The sequence below is a fragment of the Mauremys mutica genome, chromosome 5 (genome assembly GCF_020497125.1).
Source record: "Mauremys mutica isolate MM-2020 ecotype Southern chromosome 5, ASM2049712v1, whole genome shotgun sequence".
In the NCBI taxonomy this organism is placed as follows: Eukaryota; Metazoa; Chordata; order Testudines; family Geoemydidae; genus Mauremys; species Mauremys mutica.
The window spans coordinates 74,677,849-74,692,563 of record NC_059076.1 but is presented as its reverse complement, the minus strand read 5'-3'; the positions used below and the strand labels follow the sequence as shown (position 1 = coordinate 74,692,563).

Below are 14,715 nucleotides of genomic sequence, written 5' to 3'. Positions count from 1 at the left end.
AAACTGTAAATAGAACTCAAATACGCCATGATGTGTTAAGGAATTAACAAGGCTATTAAAAAAAAAAGAGAGAGAGACAGACAACATGGTCTATTAAATGTATCTTGTTTCCATGGTATAAAAAGGCAGACTGATTTATAGAGAGTAAAAGAGAAATTTAATTTTATTTTTGAGATTTATATTTAGGGTTTCTTAACTGCCATTTAATTGTTAAACAGGATTTTTAGGGGGAATTTAATACTCTTTCCTGTCATTTTAGAATCCTTGGTCTGTGCCACTGTGCCTTTGGAGTCTCTGTTTAAATACTTGTGATGATAATTGCTCAATGTGTGTTTATCAGCAAAGTGATAAAGCTACCAAAATGTAAATAATCACTTCAGAAAACTACAAGAGACCAGAGAAATAAAATTGTATGAAACACTCAAGGATTAGTACTGCATATAAAATTAATGCACAATGACTAAAGTGATGATATACTCTGAATCAGTGTTGCCAGTATCGTATTTTCAACCTGATTTTGCATTTCCCTCTCATAAGAGCAAGCTTCGGTGTTAGCAATAGCTATGCAAGACTTCCATGATACAAGACTTTCATAATGTGATCTGATTAAGTTTAAGGATGGCCTATTGAAATTCTATTATTATTATTACTAGGAACTGTAAAATCATCATTTCACTGTAACATAGTCTATCAGCTCAGATATATAAATAGCATAGATTTTCCCCACTTGCAACCATACCATACAGCAGGGCCTCTTTCCTATATGTAAAAACAGACACCTCATTAACCATGTGATCCATTTTGACTAGCTTTCATGCCTGCTATTGTCATGATGTCAATGCTTCAGTCAGCCCACTATCATTCCTTGCACCCTATTCTGTAACTTGAAGATTCATGAGGTAATAATGGTTGACAGAACCTTCATTCAGCAAGTAAGTTGGAGGATGTCTGCTTTAAAAATTCATTGGTAATTTTTATGCAATATAGAGAGTCAAAACACCATAAAACTAAACCATTCCTCCAGTGAAGGACAGCTGATGCTTATTTCACATAATGTTAACTGAATTTTAACAAAGTAAAATATCAGCTCTAAAACTAGTACAGCTAATGTCAAAATATACTATAAAAATGTTGGACACATGTTTTATTCATGACAGCAAGAGTCACTCCTGATTCAGCCAATTGCTCACCTATTATTTTAAGTCATAATTCCCTCTTCTTTCCCCCTCTTCCGAATCATATCCATATTATATAGTAACAGTCCAATTTTTCCAAGTTATACATGCTTTCTGACGTCACAACTAAAATAAATGACAGCTAACTTTTTCGATATCCTACTTAATTAGGCTTAAAATTAACTTGCAGCCTTCATACTCATTATTGATTAGTTTAGAATATTAATGTAAAAAGTCTGTAAGAAATATAGTTTCACAGCTAAACAGTTATTCTCTTTGTATAATTAATAGAAAAATGGGTCAACAGATTGTTGACATTGTTTTACTAATTCTCTCCCCTGAGATTACATTACAATCTTGGTTTTTGCTTTATATTTTAAGTTCTTTGGTTCAAAACTATTTGAATCCTTTGTTCCTTTTGTGCACCTTTGTCTATAATATAGCATACATTAAATCATGACATCAACTGGATGAGTTAAATGTATGGTAGTAACATTACTCACCTCCACCTCAACCTGCTGTTCTCATTTGTTATGACATCTTCAACAATGAACCTCACTTAGGACAATGATATTGGACTGTAGGCAATTGAACAGATCCAGATAGTTTTGTAAAGTTGAAGTCAGGGCTGAAAGTTTCATTGCCGTGTTTTATTGTTTTTACCATTAGTTTCCCGCAGTCACGTTGCTATTCAATTAGCATTAGAAATAAAACTTAGTCAATTTTAAAGTTGCTAAAATCTTATTAGTAAGACTCATTAGCTCTTCATACATTCCACCAGCTGATCTCTCAGAGGTGGCGAGTTCATTCTTGCAGTGTTTGTTTGTTTTAATTGTTTCTTTTTTTTTTGGCTTATACGTATTGCTCTACTTAGGCTGTAATCTTTAAAACTAGAAAATATATCATATTTCTAGCCATGATTCTTTAGAAAACAGAAACTGTTTTTGTGTGTCAGTCATTGAAAGGTGGATTTCACATAGAACACCTTACCTTCCTTAAATCACCAGCTGAAGAAGAAACTGAAAAGATTTTAAGGTGGGTTTTTTTTCCCTTGTAAACTACTGATAGCCACCAATCAATATTTTGGACTTTCTTTAGAAAAAAATATTTCTAGCCCCTATAATCTGAGATCCAATGTATTTTAAAAAAAACCTGTAAAGACAAAGGATTCTTAAAATAGAGGAACTGATGTCCTGTTATTATAAAGTAGTATCTTCATTCAGAGCATTTTACAACTATACATAATAGGTATGGTAATATGAAGAACAAACTTTAGTAGTAGGAAAACTGTTTGATTGTTAGTGATATATGTCATTGTTCAACTGACTAGGCTGACAAATACAATTTGCACATATTGAATGTATGATCTATATGGGTGATGACCCTTGAAATTAAAGAATATTAATATACTAAGATGATACATGATGCTGTCCAATAAACTCATATCAAGACTGTGGAAATGGTAAACAAGCTAAAAGATCAAATTAAACTTTTTTTTCTTTTAAATAACCAGCCTTAAAACATACCAAAGATTACACAGTGGAAACACAGCAGTGTTATGCAAAGCAAGTGATTATGAAATTTAAGAGCAGTTAGTGATTAAAAATATTGCATTATAACAACTCTCAATATATGTAATTTAATGAAAGTCTTACTGAGATTTATGAGCAATATATAAACCTAATGAGCTGAATCATATTAAGAAAAAACAGGTTATAACAACTGCTGCTAATAACAACTGATGACTGAAGGACTGTAAATTTGAAATATTTAAGTGCATATTATGACAACACACACACAGCCTGATCTCTGTATACATTATCTATAGTTGTACCAGGCCATATTAACAACGTTCAGTAGAAAGGAGAAGACTGACAGTCACTTATTTAAGTTTCTAGTAGAAAAAGGAAAAGCAGTTCCTGACAGGAGAAGAGCAAATGGCAGTTAACTCGATTGGATGATGAGCAATTTTAATAGACACACTACTGTATTTCCTTCTAGGAGGCATTACTGATTGCATGCTGGCTAGATGGAAGTTCTGATAATGTCTGCACTTTTTGTTTGCCCCTAGTGAATATTACAGACTTTGGGGGCCAAGTTTAGCCCGGATATAGCCACTGGACTGTGCCTGTCTACATCAGTGCGCGCATCTGGTCCCAGATCGTCATCATTGCATAGTCAGATTCTGTAACTATTCATGTAAGTGTTCTTCTGAGAAACTTAAATCCATAGCTTCATTTACCTTCTACAACATCATCACTTAAGTTTTCTTGTATAATACATGCTTTCCTTTTCTCCACATTATATTTACCATTGGGATATCAAAGACGTCTTCAAGCTATTAAATATAATTTGGAATTCAAAGCAATCTCAAGTTAAAAATGACACATGAGCATCATTAAGTGCAAACTAGCTTTTTATAGCAGCCACGGATCAAGCTAAATTATGCTTTTAAATCTTAATGGCTGGTTACTTAGCAAACAAAACTATATTCCCCCCCCCCCCCACACACACACACACCCCACTCACCTGCTGCTCTCCTGGCTCTGGAGATTTCACCAGGTGTTTATCCTTGTACAAAGACCACAGACCAATATTAGGCAGGAAAATTAAAGCCACCATGAACAACAACGTCATTTGCAAAAATCTCTTCTGTTTTCTCTTCATGGCAAATGGCAGCATATATAGAAGAAGATGAGCTATTCCTTGCTCTCAGGGCCAATTTCCTTTCCCCTCTGTCTCTCCGCGTCACCCCCAAACTGGGAGTTGGTTAGAAGAAACTTTTGTTACAAGCCTCGAGTCACCACCAATCCTCACAGTTCACAGGGGGAGTTTGTAACCTGCGGAACAAACGGAAACACAGATTCACTTAATTCCCCCACAAATGCGACTGAAATCATTGCCCATCGACTGAGGCTTTCCCGAGGAAACTGTGAAGCATATGATCAATCCACGTTAATATAAAACAGAGTAAATATGATCGGGTACTAGACTGAGCAGAAGTTATTGAGAAATCGATAGGACAACAAATGGTTTGCGGGAAATTGGGTGGGAGCTGGGATCCACGCGCGGTTTAAAGCACGCAATTCCGCAACCCACTGATCAGAGTGGGACTGCCAGGGAGCAATTTGCAAGCTCTTCCTTTGCGAGATGAAATGCTACCTCTGCCTCTAGCAGGAAGAGACCATCTCCCCCATCAAAACAGCTGCTTCCCAGCACGGAAGAAATCCGGAGCTACAAGGTGCAGCTGCAGCTGGGACCGAAGGAGGGAACAGGAACTCCAGTTTGAAAGGCGAGCTCTAAACTCCTTGATCCAAACACCCCCACCTCCAGAGACAGCCTCGGTTTCCCCTCCTCTCCCTCAAGTCTCAACTACATCAAGTGCATTTCGTGACAGAGGGAAAGAGCTCCCTTAAAGGATACAGCTGACATCATTACCAGCAAAATACCAACTAGTCCGAGACTTACCCTCCCCCCTTCTAGGCACCGTTATCGTATCGCAAAGTGCATTCACCACCGCTCCGTCCCTCTCCCTCCCGGACAATATTTTCACACTCTGATGCTGTTCGTGTTACCATTCTTCTCCTGGGACTGATCAAGCAGAGAAGAAAGGAAAACATCACGAGCTCCCCAATTTATTAAATAAAAAATGCGCAAAGATAGAAAGCTCTGAGTGTGCAGGAGGGACTGGCAAGGGGATAATCAAGGGGGATGAACAGTTCCCTCCCAGGCACCTCCTCCTCTAGCTCTGGCTCGCTCTCTGATGGCTTTCAGCTGAGATGTTAGCTGGTGTACAACATGTGCACGGGATCTAACCGCGGGGAGGGGGACAGCTCTCCCAGCTCCAGTTTAAACAAAGCAGGAGGAGGCGCAGGGTAAAACCATGGATCTCTGCGCTCCCGGACTCGGCCCACGTCGCCCTCACCTCAACCCAACGGTTCCGGGCCACAGAGAAGGAGCTAAAGGCCCGAAGTAGCGGTTGTTTCCTGGGCTCTTTCTCGTCGCCTCCTTCATGATGAGTTCCCGGGGAGCAGCAGCTGCGAGCTGGCTTCGCCGGCGAGGAGACCAGGAGGCGGGGGGTGGGAGGGTTACTGGGCACGGAAAGCTGCTCTTTCCGTTCCCGACGCCTTAGTAGTCGGAGCAATTCCAGAGCCGGCCGAGGCAGGTAAAGCGTCCGGCTCCCGATCGGCTCCGCTCCTGGCCACAGAAGCCGGGGGCGGCTGGTGCTGCTTGTCTCCCAGTGCTGGAGGCAGCAGCGGGCCCGGCCGGGCGGGTCCCGGGCAGCCCCTGGCTGGAGCTGGCGGTGGATGCTGGCGAGGCTGTTCGGTGAGGAGCTTCCCGGCGCAGCAGCCCGAGCGTTTGCACGGCGTTAGCTGCGGAGCCGCGCCGCCCAGGAGCCAGGGAGAATCCACCCCTCTGCGCCCCACCGGCCTCCAGGGGGGCGACATGCTGGGCTGGGGCGGCAGCCCGAGCCCCGCGGGCTCCACTGCGCCCCGCGTGCCCGCAGCGGGGTTGGCGGCGGCAGCGCTGGCTCGGCAAGGCCGCTGGGGCGGCGGGGGGAAGCCGGGAGACTGGCTCGAGGGTGGCATCGCCGCCTTGGGCTCTCGGGCGCCGTCCAGTTATAAAGGGGCCAGATCCATCCCTGGGGTGAGCGCAGGGAGCCTGCGGGGCCGGGCCCCAAAGCGTGGGCTTTAATTTCAGTCCCCTTCAGCACCTCCCCGGAATGACCTGCGCCCCTGGTGTCAGTCACTTTCCCGGAGTATCCTCTGCCTAGCCCGCCCCCGCTCGTTAGCCTGATGGGGCCCCCCGAATCGGGGGAGACTCTGCTCCTAAAGCACGTTGGCCTTGGTGTATATTTATGCCAGCCACCCAAAACGTGAGCAAACCTGCTTTGCCTATGTTGTAAGCTTTTGAAATACCACAAACCTCTAACCTGAGTCAAACATTCTCGGGTTCAAGCTCTGCTTAGGAAGGAATGTGGAAGGGGAGTAGAGACTTTAAATATGGCTCCGTGCATAGGGCATACAGTGTGCCAGTCTGCCCTTGCTGGCCTGGTTGTTTTAAATTCCCCCCCCCCCCCCCCCGTGAGGAGGGTGGGTCTTTAAATTACATGAAATGAGTTGCCAGCTCTCTTCTCCCCCAACAAGACGTTCATAATCTCAAAGACCCATGAGTTATGCCGGATTGTGTGTAGGGTGAATGTTGGATTACAAGGTATGCTTGACAGGCACACAAGCTGTATATTTCTGTGTAAAGAGCAGTAACTCAGTCATGTATTAAAAAGGTCACCAAGTCGTTGTTGCTCATTATTTCTATTAGCCACTGAAATATTGACAGGGTTCTCTGGAGTCTGTGGAGCACTGGAGCTATCCTCCAGCAAAACCCCATGCATAAATCTGAAAATTGTGAGTTGGTAGGAAATGCCTGGCAGTACATGTGTGACTAGTTGTTCTGTGCATTTCAACTTGAAGAATTTCAGTGGGTGGAGTGGAAATCCAGGAACGTTGCACAGAAGTAGGGAAGATGCAGTTGAAAGGGGCCCAAGTTGTGCTTACTTGACAAAGAGAGGTATAAGAGGAGTGAGGAAATTTGTTCTTTTGCTTCACCCTCTCATATCCTCTAGCTTCTGGAGAAGAAATCCCCTAGTGTCATTCCTGGAAGAGATGTCACTTACTGCCATAGAATTGCACCTGCAGAAATAGATTCCAAGGCTAGATGGGACGACTGTGATCATTTAGTCTGACCTGCTGTACAAAATATACTATCAAATCTCTCCAAACTAGAGCCTATCTTTTGGGGAGAAAAAACATCCAATCTTGATTTAAAAGTTGCTAGTGATGGAGAAATCACCAAAACCCCTTCATAAATTGTTCCAGTAGAGTTAATAACCCTCACTGTTAAAATTATACACCTCAATTTATCTAGCTTCAACTTCCACCCATTGGCTCATGTCATATCTTCCTCTGCTAGATTCAAGAGTTCATTATGAAATAGTTGTTCCCCTGGAGGTACTTACATACTGTAATCAAGTCATCCCTTACTGTTCTCTTTGTTACACTAAATGTAGTGAACTCCTTGAGTGTCACTATAAGACACATTTTCTATCCTGTAATCTTTCTTAGAAGTCTTCTCTCAACCCTAATTGTGGACACCAGAACTGGACAGAATATTCCAGCATTGGTCACACAAGTGACAAATAGAGGGGTAAAATAACTTCTCTACTCCTACTTGAGACTCCCCTGTTTATGCATCCAAGGATTAGCTCTTTTGATTTAGGATTGCCCAGGAAGTTCATGTTCAGTTGAATATTTACCACAATCCCCAAACAGTTTTCAAAGTCATTACTTCCCAGTAGTGTCCCCCATACTCTGAGTAGGCTCTACATTATTTGTTCTTATTTATATACTTAGCCATATTAAAATGACTGCTTGCTTGGGTCCAGTTTACCCAGCAATCCAGATTCCTCTGTATTAATGACTTTCCTTCTTCATTATTTATTGTTTCTCCAATTTTGTGTCATCTTCAAACTTTAGTAGTGATTTATGTTTTCTTCCATGTCATTGATTTTTAAAAAAAGTTATAGGTCAGGCTAACAACCCATCCCTATAAGGCCCCACTGAAAATGTACCTAGTTGATAATTCCCCCTTTACATTTCCCTTTTGAGACCTAGCAGTTAGCCAGCTTTAAATCCGTTTGTGTACCATATTTATTTTGTATCTTTCTAGTTTTTAATCAGTGTTGTGCAATAATAATGCAAATATCTTACAAAAGTCTAAGTATATTACATCAAACCATTAATTTTATCAACCAAATTTTTAATCTCATCCAAAGAAATCAAAGTTTCACTGGATCTATTTTCCATAAACCTATTTTGACTGGCATTAATTTTATTACACTCCTTTAGTTCTTTATTAATTGAGTCCCATATCAGCTGTTCCATTATCTTGCCAGGGATCGATGTCAGACTGACAGGCCTATAATTACCCAGCTCATCCTGTTTACCCTTTTTAAATATTGGCACATTATTAGCTTTCTTCCAAGCTTCTGGAACTTCCCTGTTGTTCTGAAACTGTAAGTAAGGCAACTCAGGGTCAAAATGGAAGTCAAATGCATGAAGTCTTGTGGGGCATCTGAAACTAGTCAGGGGAAGACCATCAAACCCCATGGATTTTCTGGATCCCCAGTTTGGGGAAGCTGAACCTTGAGAGCACATGGTAATAATGCAATCTTTCTGATGTGTTTAGAAGACCACCACCTTCTCCTCAACTAAAACTGCTCCCCGGATGTTGTTTCTGTATTGCTTTCTCTCCCTCACTTCATAGACCATGGTGGTGTGAATTTTCCATCCCATATGGACACAGGGACTGAAAGTCTAGCAGCTATAGTGATGGCAGAAATTGGCACTTGTGGCAGCATGTGTTGATCCTTTTGATCATGACTTTACCAATGTGTTAGTCAGTCTGCAAACAGTACTGATCAGCCCTGCCTTGGTGGTGGCTTTCTCTTTAGGAATCTACTTTCCAGGGGATATATTCTATGGCAAGAGCCCAGTGCTGCAAAGCTGAAGCCACAGAAGACATAGTACTCAGTAATAAGGCACATTGTAGCCTGCAAAAAGGAACTTGCTCTAGACCATGAATGAACCCTGTGGAGTTAAGATTAATAACCTGTAATTTTCCAATGTAAAAATGTAACTAAGTTAATGGAAATGGAGAGAACAATGATTGTTGTATCTAACACCAGTTGATATGTTAAGTCAGGAGAAAGTGAAATGACCAGACTTCCAGCCTGTTGATCTATTGCTTCAGGCTGCCTAGTGCTAAAAAAGAGGGGAACACTATGACTTTCAAGAGTTTTTCTGTGACCATTACTACCTAGGTCTGAAGTAGAGGTGTCAGCCAATAGTGATATAGATACTTCTGGTACTGACTTGCCTTTAAAAGGATGCTTCCTCATTATTCAAGTACTTGTGGGTCGCTCTCAGCCTCATAAGTGTTGGTCATGATCTCTCATCACTTGTCCTAAGACCGGCTAATATGAGGGCAAGGACACTTGTGCTGTTGTATTGGTAATAAAGAAGGAGAAGCCAGCAATATAAAAACAGAGGGAACCACTTATTGTAAATCACCTATACTTGCACACACAAATATAAGAATGACCATACTGGGTCAGACCAATGGTTCATCTAGCCCTTTCTCCTGACAGTATCTGGTGCCACAGGCTTCACAGGGAATGAACATCCCCCTGGCAAAGAGTTCCACAGATTGACTGTGTGTTGTATGAAAAAGTACTTCCTTATGTGTGTGTTAAACCTGTTGCTTATTAATTTCATTGGGTGACCCCTAGTTCTTGTGGTGACTTTACCCAGAGTACAAGCTGCACCAATGAACAGCTCTCCCCTCAGTTCTCCAGCCTGGGCTGCCTTTTACACTGCTTTGCTATGAGAGCTACCACTTGTGGTCTGCTTCCACAGCTGAAGCATGTAAGTTACTCCCAGATATACTGTATGAGTGTTATGCCACTCAAATTACACCGGATCCTGTGCTTCACATAGGACTAAAGAAGAACTGTCTCTTCCCTTGTAGGTTCTAGCACTAGCTGCTACAAGAAGCAGTCATTAATGGTGTCTAGAAATTTTATCTCTGCATCCCATCCCGAGGTGACATGTTCTCATTCAATATGAGGATAGTTGAAATCCCCCATTATTATTTAATTGTCTGTTTTTGTAGTCTCTAATCTCTTTGAGTATTTCACAGTCACGATTGTGGTCAGTAGCATATTCCTACTGCTATACTCTTACTGTTCAAGCATGGCATTTCTATCCATAGAGATTCTATGGTACAGTTTGACTCTTAAGATTATTACTACAGTTGATTCTATGCTTTCTTTCACATAGAGTACCACTCCCCCAGCAGTACAACCTAATCTGGCATTCCTATATATTTTGTACCCCTGCTATTACCATGTCCTATTAATCATCTACTAAGGTTCTCTGCTACCTATTATATCAATATCCTCATTTAATACCAAACACTGAGTATTTAGACTTCTAGCACTTGTTTACAAGCATTTATAAAATTTGTCAATACTTAGTTGTTTGCCTTCATGCAATGTAATTGAATGGGATTCTTGTTTGACTGTTTCTCCAGTTCCTACCTGTACTTCAGCAACTTCTATCATCCCCTCTTTACTAGAATATAGAATATGTATAAATCTTGAATAAATCCTCCCTAAGGGATGTCTTTGTCCAAACTTTATGTTCTTCATATGTGTCAGCTTGGCCCCAGCACTCAGTGTAGACTCTTCTATGCTCTTTTTAATTTTATATGCTACCCACCTGGTTCCATTTTGGTTTAGATGGTGCCATCCTTCCTGTATAGTATCCTGTTTTCCCAAAAGGTTCCCCTGTTCCTAATAAACCTAAATCCTCCTTCCAACACCATCATCTCAACCACACATTTAGACCCTCTAGTTCTGCCTGTCTAACCGGCCCTGTGGGCAGAGCTGGAGATATTTCAGAGAGTGCTACCACAGAGGTCCTGGATTTTAATCTCTTACCTGACAGCCTAAATTTGGCCTTCAGGATTTCCCTCCTCTTTTTCCCTATGTCACTGGTACCTGCATGTACCACAAACACTAGTGCCTCCTCAGCACTGAATACATGTCTATCTAGAGGTCTAAAGAGGTCTGCAACCATCATATTAGGCAGGCAATTCACCATGCAATTATCCCAGTCATCACAAACCCAACTACCTATATTTTTAATGATTGAATCCCCCATTCCTATTATCTGTCTCTTGCTAATAACTGGGGTGCAAGAGAATACCATGACATCATCTAGAAGGAGGGATTGATTTCCTTCACTCCAGCAAAATGTTTGCCTTTCCCAAGACTTCCCATTCTCCTCAATAGCACAGAGGCTGTCAGACAGGGAATGGGACCATTGCACTGTGTCAGTGGAAGTCTCCTCTAGGTACGCGTCTGTCTTCCTTAGCTCATCCAGTTCAGTCACTCTGGCATCCAGAGCCCATACTCTGTCTCAGAGAGCCATGACATGCTTGCACCAAATGCACACTTATGGCACTTGCCCACAAGGCACATAATTATACATGCTGAATTCAGTGCAATTAACTGGATAGACCCCACTTTGCTGCTGGAATTCTGCATGCATTTTTTTATTATTATTATTATTGTAGGGTCTTTTTTGTGGGGGAGAGGAGGTATTGGCCTAAGTTTACAGTATGTTAGGTATAATTGGCCTTTCATACTTCCTCACAAAACTCCCATTGTTGTTGCTCTTGTTCACTTAAGAGCTGTTTCATTGAGATACATCTCATATTAGACATATTTACCTGCACGCTAAGATCAAGTCTTACTGCTCTATTGGTTTTTAAAAATTGAAATGCTTAATTTGTATATAAACTCTGGGTTAAATGACACCCTGTTTGAAGCAGACTTAACTCCAAAGGTATACCCACTTACAGCAGGGGTGAATTTGGCCTATAGTTTCCACATCATTTTAGGCTTCCTTTGATATGGTTTTGTTATGTTTTAAAACCAGCATCACATCTTTACAGTATTGTCAACTCTACCAACTTTCTCACAAATGTCATATTTGGAGGTGTGGGAGGGAGACATAGCCCCAGCTGCTGGAATCATGTAGCTGAGATTTGGTTTTTTTAGGAAATGAAAGTTACTAGACCTCAGTGGAAGAATACAAAGAAACTGAACACTAAAAATTCAACTCAGAAGGCAAATAAAAGAACTGAACGGTTTTTTGTGATGACTTGGAAGCTAGTCTCATGATTGTGGAAACCTGACTCAATTTTTCAATCCTTGGGGTTAGTGATATTACGGGGTGGCCAAACTTACAGGCCCTCTGAGCTGCATACAATAATCTTCAGAAGTTTGAGTGCCACATGAGAGACACAACCTGCCCTGTGGGGTAGCACCTACCGGGGCTAAGGGCTTCATCCCAGCAGGGCAGTGCCTGGTTGAAGCCCCAAGCCCAAGCATCTCCTCCCACCCATGCAGGACTAAAGCCCCCAGACCTCCCTTCCATGCAGGGAAGAAGCCCCTAGTCCCACCAACACGCCACAGGACAGAAGCCCCAAGCTCCCTCCACAGTCTGGTAGGTGGAGAATGGGACGAGGGGGGCTCAGCAAGCTGCACTTTAACTGTAAAAGAGCCGCATGTGGCTTGCAAGCCACAGTTTGGCCACACCTGCAATATGTTTACGCAACTGAAGATTTGTTGGAAATTATGTCTCAACACATATTAAAACCTTTAGTAGGAATAGACCTAAAATATTTCTTCTTTCCCAAAACAGTAACCTATGCCTCTTTCACTTTGTGTCTAAAATATAGTAAAATATCAAGGGAAGATGTTGGGAATCTATGACCTTAAAAGCTTTAAATAATGTAAGAGACATGAAAATAAGATTTTATAAAATCTCCTCTGAAAACCTATAGAATTTAGAAAAGAATATTACCCATATTAGAGAATGCTACAGGATGGTTTAAAAAAAATCATAGAACACGTATTGCTCTATCAAGTTCTATAGGACTCTTACTGAGTAATGCTAAAGCCATGGATTATTTCCACTTTCAAATCTTTATTCTGTCTGACGAGCCAGGTGATAGATGGTTGCTGTGCCATACTACAAGCCAAATTGCAAACAAACAAACAAAAAAATGCAGATAAACCCAACTCTTTGCTAGTTACCTCACACACTGCAGAAAATCATTGAAAATGTGGTAGTAATCAGATAGAAAAGTTGATTGTGAGAACATGAGTAAAATGTCAAATAATTAAATAGCTTTCAATTCAGCAAAGAGCTGATCTCTGGAAAAAATTCTCACTTTTTCTCTGATATTGAAAGTCTACATAAATCTTGAACCTAAGCATGGAGCATGAGCACTCTATTTTCAAGAGGAGAGTAAAAAAAAAAAGAAAAATGAAAACAAAATGGCTTTGGAAAAAAATAAGAACAAATGCACAAAATCCCAAGCTGGAATGCAAACTCGCTTCTGTATTAACTAGGAATTGTATTAGATTTTCTCCCAGACCTAACCCCTTTGTAGGTCTCTACAATATTTATCAGCACATACTGAATTTCAAAGAATATACCTGAAGCAAACTGTAATGTTTATTCTATCCTATAAATATGATTGTTTTCAGACCCTTGTCATATGGCTGATTTCATAGTTCCCGGTTATCTTTTGAGGTTAATTGGGCACTTGGCTCTTTATCATTACTTTTTGTACATCTGGGTGAATTAGCTCCCTGTGTGCTGGTATGCAGGCATGGTCTGTGGACCCTGACATACTCAACCAGCTTGAGTCCAAAGCATTATTGAGTCACTGGAAATAATAGGATAATAAAGCATCGTAGTCGTAATGTTTCCATATGAAACTGAAAGTATCAATCTTATAAAATATGAATATGTTTGTGCACTATTTAGACAGTACAGCGTATCTGAAAGGAAACAGATGTGAACAACATTATCCCTGATCCTTTACCTGGGACATTGTGAAGAAACTTGATTTTATTTATATATTTATTTTGACCAAAACATCTCCCTCACAATTTATACAATAATAGATTTCAAGGCCATGCAGAACATTATGAACATCTAGTCTGATCTGCTTCATAATACAGGCAATTGAATTTAAACCATTAATTTCTTCAGCCAGCTTTTAACTGCTGGTTGCGTTAGAAAATCTTTTAGAAAAATACATATGTATAAAATTTCAGTTGTGCATTTTAACACCACAAACAAGCTTTTTTGTGGTCTGGGCCAGTTCTTGCGTCTATCTGTCACAAGCTCATACTTTAGTGTGAGTGTGCAATGGGGAAATGAACAGCCCACACAGAGAATGAGGCATTTGGATGGTAGAAGGAGTTTTGTATAACCCAGAGGGCTCTAAAAGAAAGAAAACACCCACACCTTCTTGATAGTTGTCTCTAAAGATAAAAAGACAATGTCAGTTAAAAAAATATCTACGATAACTTGTTCTGAAAGTTTTCTAACAAACTGGCACAAGGACAATCTGCTTTTTTTGAAAAAGCAATTGCTGTTTATTGACCACTGTATGCCTCAAACTTTTATATGGTAATGTGGTTGCCCTCCCTCCCCCAAAGAGTTAGGAATCTTACAAGTGAACGATAACTCAGATGTAGGGGTTAATGTGCTTGGAGAGCTGTGTTTATGAAATATTACTGAATGGTCTAACTTCTCCACTCTCAACTGTTGCAAGAAATCAAGCACTAAACTGGAGGACTGCGGCATTTTAATGGCAGAAACTCAACTCAAATGATTTTTTTTCTAGATGGGTTGTCTGGGGTCCAAATGGGATGTTTATCATTCTGATTGTACAGTAAAGTATTGGTATCTAAACAATTTTAGAAATTTGTTTTAATTAAGTAAGGTTTTTTGACTCTTTGCTTGAATATAATTATTCCATGTTTTTTAAAAAAAACATAGTGAAGGCATATTAATTGTCTGCAGTTTATTTTAATCATTTAAGAGATCAACTT

At 40.7% G+C, this 14,715-nt stretch overlaps 1 long non-coding RNA gene across 2 annotated transcripts in view; it reads right to left on the bottom strand.

The window, feature by feature from the left end:
• The window catches only part of LOC123371123, a 113,860-nt gene extending 109,222 nt beyond the window's left edge, over positions 1 to 4,638 (bottom strand). For both annotated transcript variants that reach the window (XR_006579714.1, XR_006579715.1), the window contains exons 1-2: positions 4,338 to 4,638; positions 3,705 to 4,015 (exon numbers count right to left, since the gene is read on the bottom strand). This is a non-coding gene — a long non-coding RNA (uncharacterized LOC123371123). The remainder of the gene's footprint in view (positions 1 to 3,704; positions 4,016 to 4,337) is intronic.
• Between the last annotated feature and the right edge of the window lie 10,077 nt (positions 4,639 to 14,715).